General features: G+C 45.6%; 1 long non-coding RNA gene across 1 annotated transcript; it reads right to left on the reverse strand.

Annotated features, from left to right (window-relative positions):
• Positions 1 to 3,053: 3,053 nt before the first annotated feature.
• On the reverse strand, positions 3,054 to 8,963 carry LOC121817245 (uncharacterized). Its single transcript, XR_006057068.2, has 2 exons — positions 8,809 to 8,963; positions 3,054 to 8,684 (listed from the first exon to the last, which is right to left on the reverse strand). It is a non-coding gene; the product is annotated as an uncharacterized LOC121817245 (long non-coding RNA).
• Between the last annotated feature and the right edge of the window lie 142 nt (positions 8,964 to 9,105).

Consider the following 9,105-nt stretch of genomic DNA (forward strand, 5'->3'; position numbering starts at 1 on the left):
GAAGAGGAACTAAAAAGCCTCTTGATGAAAGTGAAAAAGGGGAGTGAAAAAGTTGGCTTAAAGCTCAACATTCAGAAAATGAAGATCATGGCATCCGGTCCCATCACTTCATGGGAAATAGATGGGGAAACAGTGGAAACAGTGGCTGACTTTATTTTTGGGGGCTCCAAAATCACTGCAGATGGTGACTGCAGCCATGAAATTAAAAGACGCTTACTCCTTGGAAGAAAAGTTATGACCAACCTAGATAGCATATTGAAAAGCAGAGACATTACTTTGCCGACTAAGGTCCGTCTAGTTAAGGCTATGGTTTTTCCAGTGGTCATGTATGGATGTGAGAGTTGGACTGTGAAGAAGGCTGAGTGCCGAAGAATTGATGCTTTTGAACTGTGGTGTTGGAGAAGACTCTTGAGAGTCCCTTGGACTGCAAGGAGATCCAACCAGTCCATTCTGAAGGAGATCAGTCCTGGGTGTTCTTTGGAAGGACTGATGCTAAAGCTGAAACTCCAGTACTTCGGCCACCTCATGCAAAGAGTTGACTCATTGGAAAAGACTCTGAGGCTGGGAGGGATTGGGGGCAGGAGGAGAAGGGGACAACAGAGGATGAGATGGCTGGATGGCATCACGGACTCGATGGACATGAGTCTGGGTGAACTCCGGGAGGTGGTGATGGACAGGGAGGCCTGGCGTGCTACAATTCATGTGGTCACAAAGAGTCAGACACGACTGAGCGACTGAACTGAACTGAAGTAACTGCTTAAAAGAATTTAGATAGTGAGCCTATATCAGAAAGAGAGCTATCCCCAGAGATACTTTTATATATCAGAAAGACTTATTTGTGTGCCATAATAAACATGCATGTAACAACCATTTGCTTTTGTCATATTCTTGCGAACTGTCCACTGCCCCTTTGAAGTCCCCAACCACTTCCCTCTTCTCCTTAGCTCAGGATTGTATGTGCTGTGCTGTGCTGTGCTTAGTCGCTCAGTTGAGTCCAACTCTTTGCAACCCCATGGACTGCAATCCGCCAGGCTCCTCTGCCCAGGGGGATTCTCCAGGCAAGAATACTGGAGTTGGTTGCCATGCCCTCCTCCATGGGATCTTTCCAACCGAGGGATCAAACCCAGATCTCCCACATTGCAGGCAGATTCTTTACTGTCTGGGCCACCAGGGAAGCCCAAGAATGCTGGAGCGGGTAGCCTATCCCTTCTCCAAGGGATCTTACTGATCCAGGAATCGAAACTGGGGTCTCCTGCATTGCAGGGAGAGTGTTGACCAGCTGAGCTACCAGGAAAGCCCCAGGATGGTATATAAACCTCAACTGCCTGACTGCCTTTGAGTTTGTCTTTGTGGGACTGCTGTACATATTTATGTGATTAAATTTGCTTCTCTCCTATTAATCTGTTTTATGTCAATGTAAATATTAGACCAGCTGATGAACCTAGAAGGGAAGGGAAAATTTTTCCTCCAAAAGAAACTTATTTAAGCTCCAGGGAGGCCTCACTGGGCATTCTAACTCAGAAATTTATCCAAAGAACTGGAATTCACAAGGAGTTCTCAGTTTTGCAAAGATGATATGTTGTTTAGGTCACTTTAAACTGCAGCATGAAATGTAGAAATTTAACAAATGGGCCAATCTCAATCTTATTATGGTAATCATTTCACATATTTGTATAAATGTATCAAATCATCCTGTTTTACACCTTAAACTTGACACAATGTTATATGGGTGGCACAGTGGTAAAGAATCCACCTGCCAATGCAGGAGACTCAGGTTCCACCTCTGGTTCAGGAAGATCTCCTGGGGAAGGAAACGGCAACCCACTCCAGTATTCTTGCCTGGGAAAAGCCATGGACAGAGGAGCCTGGTGGGCTATAATCCATGGGGTCGAAGAGTCAGAAATGGCTAAACAACAGAAACCCTTTCCAGCAAAAAATAGCTTAAACAATGAAGAAAAATTGTGATTTCACGTAAGACGCGATCTCAAGGTAGAATGGTTGGAGGATTAGCTGTGTAGATCACAAGGACCCTGTGCTAGTTTCGTAGGGTGGCCAGATCAAAGTCACACACACAAGGTGGCTTATGACAATAGAATTTTATTGTCTCACAGTTCTGGAGGCCTAAAAAAGAAAAACAGCATCTAAAGGAAGATTATGGGGAGTTAGCAAGTCTGCACAAAGCAGAAATTGGCAGAGAATCTGACCCCCTGCCTTAATGATGAACTGAGATTATGTCCCCTATTCCCCTTTCAAAAACTGTCATGGCCTAGCAGAATCTTCAGAGTTGGTTCTGAAACACATGTCTGCCTTCTCCTCAGGTTGCCAGTCTTCTGAATAAAGGAACCTTTCCCTTTCCAACGAAGTCCAGTCTCTTGAGTATTGGCTTTTTTTTTTTTTTTCCTGGTTGTACTGGGTCTACGCTGCTGTGCACAGAGGCTACTCCTCATCACAGTGGGCAGGCTTTTCACTACGGCGGCTTCTCTTTTTGCGGAGCATGGGCTCTAGGCGTGTGGGCTTCAGTCGCTGCGGCACTTAGCTGCAGCTCAATAGTTGCGGCTCTAGGGCTTCCAGTGCATATTCTTCAGTGGCTGTGTGCACAGGCTTTGTTGCTCTGCGGCATGTGGGATCTTCCCAGACAAGTGTTCGAACCCATGTCCTCTGTATCGGCAGGCAGATTCTTATCCACTGTGCCACCAGGAAGTCTGAGTACTGGCTTTTGAGCAGTGAGCAGCCAAACTTGAGTTTGGAAACAGCTTCACACATATACAGTTATCTCTAGGCAAGTCTGGGTTCTGCCACTTGCTATTGGAATACCTCTCTTCGCTTCCATTTTGCCTCTCATGGAGTTGTTATGAAGCTCAAGTGAAATCATATGTATAAATTAATGTGTATGTATGTAAGATAATTGTTATTACAGCTAGACTTCCTTTACTTCCTCCACACATAATGTTGCCAGCTAGCAATTGATTCTCAAGTGTTGGGATGAGAACAATTTTTAAGATATACTGTTTGATTCCAACTAAATGACATTCTGGAGAAGGTAAAACTATAGAGACAGTAAAAGATCAGTGGTTGCCAGGATTTGGGAGTGGGGGAATGAAGAGGTAGAGCACAGAGGTTCTTCAAGAATAAGAAACTACTCTGTTACCATAATAATGGATACACGTCATTATACATATGTCCAAACCCATAGAATGTATAAAACAATTGTGAGCAGCCATAAGGCAAACTATGGACTTATGGCGATTATGATGTGTCCATGTAGGTTCAGCCATTATAACAAATGTACCACTCTGGTGAGAAATATTGATAATAGATAGGCTGTGCATATGTGGGGTCAATGAGTATACAGGAATATCTGTACCTTCCTTTTCATTTTGCTATGAACCTACAACTAACTTTCTAAAAAAAAAAAAAGTCTTTTTTAAAGACAGAGGAAATGGACAAAAATGAATGGGCCAATTAAATATCTTGAGGGACGTCCCTGGTGGTCCAGTGGTTAAGCGTACATCTGCAAAAAAAAAAAAAAAAAAACAAAGAGTCTGCCTGCAGTGCAGGGAATACGGGTTCGATCCCTGGTCGGGGAACTAAGATCCACATACCAAGGAGTAACTAAACCTGTGTGCCGCAACTAGGGAGTCAGAGCACAATGGCAATGACGGGCCTGTGTGCCACAGTGAAAGATCCCGAGTTTGGCACTGAGATCCAATGCAGCCAAATAAATTTTTAAAACTGTTAAAAACAAATACTTTGGCTACATTCAGTTCAGTTCAGTTCAGTTCAGTCGCTCAGTCGTGTCTGCCTCTTTGCGACCCCATGAATCACAGCACGCCAGGCCTCCCTGTCCATCACCAACTCCCGGAGTTCACTCAGACTCACGTCCATCGAGTCAATGATGCCATCCAGCCATCTCATCCTCTGTTATCCCCTTCTCCTCCTGCCCCCAATCCCTCCCAGCCTCAGAGTCTTTTCCAGTGAGTCAACCCTTTGCATGAGGTGGCCAAAGTACTGGAGTTTCAGCTTTAGCATCATTCCCTTCAAAGAAATCCCAGGGTTGATCTCCTTTAGAATGACTCCTTTAGAGTCTTCTCCAACACCACAGTTCAAAAGCATCAATTCTTCAGCGCTCAGCCTTCTTCACAGTCCAACTCTCACATCCATACATGACCACTGGAAAACCATAGCCTTGACTAGACGGACCTTTGTTGGCAAGGTAATGTCTCTGCTTTTCAATATGCTGTCTAGGTTGGTCATAACTTTTCTTCCAAGGAGTAAGCGTCTTTTAATTTCATGGCTGCAATCACCATCTGCAGTGATTTTGGAGCCCAAAAAAATAAAGTCAGCCATTGTTTCCACTGTTTCCCCATCTATTTCCCATGAAGTGATGGGACCAGATGCCATTCATTCAATTAATGATATATATTGAGTCATTAATATATAATGACTGGCTGGGCTCTGGATAAGATGGGAAGCAAAATTACTTTACACATGCCTAATGGAATAGTGGATAGCCGACGGGGAAGCCTGGTGGGCTACCGTCTATGGGGTCACACAGAGTCGGACACGACTGAAGCGACTTAGCAGCAGCAGCAGCAGCAGCAGCAGCAGCAGCAGCATTCAAAATGATTGTATAGTTCTGCATCTACTGATTTGAAAGACATCCATAGTAATCTATGAGGATAGGTTTTTAATAATATTATATTATGAGCCCGTTAAAATATATTTTAACGGGGAAAAATGTCTGAAAAGTTCTGCGTCAGATCAAACGTTATAGTATAGCTATTCCCGGACACTATGGTTTGTTTTTTTTTTTAATTATTTCTTTGAATTTTTTAGTTTCTGCAATGGATGTACATTTGCTTGCATGGATACTAAGTATATAAATAAATTAAATAATGGTTAAAAGAAAAGGAAGACTGAAAAATTAAGTCTGATGTGCTTTAAAGCAGTCTGATTCACTTCTGATTGCAGTTTTCTCCTCTGTCCACCCCTCACTGGAGCCAGCCTTTCTCTAAAGTCCAGCCTGTAAGGATTTGGAGGCTTAGAGAGCCTCACTGTTACAGGGCAGGGAGCCAGGCTAGGAATGTGAGACAGTGAGAATGTGAAACAGGCTGAGCTGTTTCAGGGCACTTTTAAAATATGAAAAAAAAAAAAAAAGCCTTTTTCCACTCCAAAAATAATTCAGGAAGTCAAGTCTTGGGAGGAAGCTTCAATCTTCAACAGTGAATCTGGGAAAGGTATGGGAAGTACACAGCTTGAAAGATGTGCTGCAAAGATTTCTCTTGCCATACAACATTCAGCAGGTTATGGGTGTTTCTGTGGTTGTTTTTGTAGATTACATGGCCTGAAAAATATATCTCCCTTGGTATATTCACTTCCCAACAGTTGTAGGACATGGCACCCAAATCTGTCTTTGTCACCGCCTAAGCATTCAAAGCAGACTGTACATTAGTCTTCCTAGCCTGTGAAATGAAAAAGCAGGCATTGCAGGGAAGTGTGTGCTCTGGGGGCACAGAGGGCTTTTCTTCCACTGCTTTGCAGTTTGGACAGTTGCCATCCATTTGCGTTCCTCTCAAACAGCCTTTTTTCCAGACCCCAGAACAAACTGTAGTCAGAAACTGTTCTTTGTCAGAAGGCAATTGCAGCCCAGACTTTGCTAGGATCTTGCCCTCTTCTCTCAAGGAATAAGTTCTCTTTATGTGTTGGGATCCTGGTTCTCTTGTTTACTTGGGGATTGGACACAGCCTTGCTTCTTTCCAGAAAACCCCCACTGTCCCAGGGTTTCTGTTTTGTCTTCAACATTGTCCAAATTATATCTGCTCTCTGGATACCACATCTTCCTAGTATCAGTGATTAAAACGTTTTGTCTTCCCTCTTCCCTTTTCTCCCTCTTGAGACACCTCAGTTTAGTGAAACAAAATAAATAGACCTCTGTCACCACTGTTGTGTGTGTGTGCTAAGTTGCTTCAGTTGCTCTTTGTGGCCCTGTGGACTGTAGCCCAGCAGGTTCCTCTGTCCATGGGGATTCTCCAGGCAAGGATGCTGGAGTGGGTCGCCATTGCCTCCTCCAGGGCTGTTCAGTTCAGTTCAGTCGCTCAGTCGTGTCTGACTCTTTGCGACCCCATGAATCGCAGCACGCCAGGCCTCCCTGTCCATCACCAACTCCCGGAGTTCACTCAGACTCACGTCCATCGAGTCAGTGATGCCATCCAGCCATCTCATCCTCTGTCGTCCCCTTCTCCTCCTGCCCCCAATCCCTCCCAGCATCAGAGTCTTTTCCAATGAGCCAACTCTTTGCATGAGGTGGCCGAAGTACTGGCGTTTCAGCTTTAGCATCATTCCTTCCAAAAGAAATCCCAGGGCTGATCTCCTTCAGAATGGACTGGTTGGATCTCCTTGCAGTCCAAGGGACTCTCAAGAGTCTTCTCCAACACCACAGTTCAAAAGCATCAATTCTTCGGCGCTCAGCTTTCTTCACAGTCCAACTCTCACATCCGTACAGACCCAAGCAATTAACCTTTTGAGGGGCTGAACACAACCTAAGAGGCTGCTTGACTGCTCAAAGGAAACTAAAGAAAAGGTGTGTACCTATTTTGTAATCAGATATCGTTTTCCTTTGTCAGAGGTCAACTTTCCTTCCTTTTAAGACAAAGAATCTCTTATACCAGTGGTTGCCAGTTTCGCCTGCTGCTCACTTCCTGCTGTGTGGCCTGGTTCCTAACAGGCCATGGACGGGTGCCAGTTAATGGTCCGGAGGTTGGGGATACCTGCCTTATACAAACCATCGCAACAATTCCATTGACTACAAAGAGGGTAATGCAACTATTCTAATAATATATCTTGAGTGTGGTCGTTGTAGAAACTGTACAATACTGTATATGGATTCCAAAATTCAAAGAACTATGAAAAAGGCTCATTGTTATTGTACATAAATTATACCTTGATTGAGAACACTAACAAAAACTGGTTTAAGTAACATGAAAATTGTGTAAGATACAATGCTAAAGCAGGAGAGGAAATGGCTGCTTCTACAGCTTAGGTGGATATGTGAGTAAGGAGGCTATCAGGAGAATTTAAAACTGTGTTTTGCTAGAGAAGGAGATAATTTTCCCTTTAAAACATTTGTTATTAATGCTATGGATTTGGGGAGCAATAAATATGTTTTGAAACTTAAAGATGGGTGTTTATAAAATGTATGGAACTGAACACTTAGTTTGTTGTATGCACTTTATATTAAATACCAACTACAAAAGGTTTTAAAATAACTTATTTATTTTTTGGCCATGCTGGGTCTTTGTTGCTGCACAGGCTTTCCTTGAGTTGCAGCAGGTTTGGGTTTCCTTGGTGGCTCAGACGGTAAAGAATCCCTGCAATGTGGGAGACCTTGCTTCAATCCCTGGGTTGGAAAGATCCTCTGGAGGAGGGCATGGCAACCCACTCCAGTATTCTTTCCTGGAGAATCCCCATGAGGAGCCTGGAGGGCTACAGTCCATGGGCTCGAAAGGAGTCGGACACGACTGAGGGACTAAGCACCGTACTCTTCAGTTGCAGTGCAGGAGTTTCTCATCACAGTGGCTTCTCTTGTTTCAGAGCACAGGCTCTAGGGCGCTCAGGCCTGAGTTCAGTTCAGTTCAGTCTCCCAGTTGTGTCCGACTCTTTGCGACCCCATGAATTGTAGCATGCCAGGCCTCCCTGTCCATCACCAACTCCCGGAGTTCACTCAAACTCTTATCCATCGAGTCGGTGACGCCATCCAGCCATCTCATCCTCTGTCGTCCCCTTCTCCTCCTGCCCCCAATCCCTCCCAGCATCAGAGTTTTTTCCAATGAGTCAACTCTTTGCATGAGGTGGCCAAAGTACTGGAGTTTCAGCTTTAGCATCATTCCTTCCAAAGAACACCCAGGACTGATCTCCTTCAGAATGGACTGGTTGGATCTCCTTGCAGTCCAAGGGACTCTCAAGAGTCTTCTCTAACACCACAGTTCAAAAGCATCAATTCTTCGGCGCTCAGCTTTCTTCACAGTCCAACTTTCATATCCATACATGACCACTGGAAAAACCATAGCCTTGACTAGACGGACCTTTGTTGGCAAAGTAATGTCTCTGCTTTTGAATATGCTATCTAGGTTGGTCATAACTTTCCTTCCAAGGAGTTGGCCTCAATAGCTATGGTTCCCAGGCTCTAGAGCATAGGCCACTCTGCAGCATGTGACATCCTCCCAAACTAGGGATCGAACCTGTGTCTCCTGCACTAGTAGACAGATTCTTTACTACTGAGCCACCAGGGAAGCCCTACAACGCTTTCAAAGAAGGCTTAAAGAAAAGTTGTGGGTGGTAGTCACAAGAAGGTACAACCAAATGAAAAGAAAATTCATCCACTTAAAATTTATGCAATCTAATGTAGGCTGCTGCTAAGTCACTTCAGTCGTGTCTGACTCTGTGCGACCTCATAGACGGCAGCCCACCAGGCTCCCCCGTCCCTGGGATTCTCCAGGCAGAACACTGGAGTGGGTTGCCATTTCCTTCTTCAGTGCATGAAAGTGAAAACTCAAAGGGAAGTCGCTCAGTCGTGTCCGACCCTTGGCATGGACTGCAGCCTACCAGGTTCCTCCATCCATGGGATTTTCCAGGCAAGAGTACTGGAGCGGGGTGCCACTGCCTTCTCCATCTAACGTATAGTACACCTTAATAAAAAAAATACAGAAATTGAAATCTGGCTCTGTCTGTTGCGGACCAACGGTCAAAAGCCACCAGCGTTGACTCACACCCAGAACAGGCCTCCTGGGGCGTAGCCCACCTCCGCAGTACCTGCTGTCCCTGGGCCTGCGGCCGGGGTTCCTGCAGGGGGCGCCTGAGTCTCTTAGCGGTGGCGAGCCCGCACACAGGCCTGAGGCTCCGGGTCACGCGGGGCCTTGGAATCCAAGGGGTAAGGACGTGGGAGTCCCTTCCCCTCCCGCCCCCGCAGCAGGTCTGGGAATTGCCTCTTGGGGCCACCCAGCCACGCCACTCCCTGCCGGCAGCGCTGACGTCACCGCCCCGCCTCCTCGCCTCGCGCCGCCGTTACCGCCCCGCCCCTTTTCCCGGCTGGCTCCGCGGTGAGGTTCC

Source organism: Ovis aries, chromosome 19, assembly GCF_016772045.2.
Source record: "Ovis aries strain OAR_USU_Benz2616 breed Rambouillet chromosome 19, ARS-UI_Ramb_v3.0, whole genome shotgun sequence".
Lineage (NCBI taxonomy): Eukaryota > Metazoa > Chordata > Mammalia > Artiodactyla > Bovidae > Ovis > Ovis aries.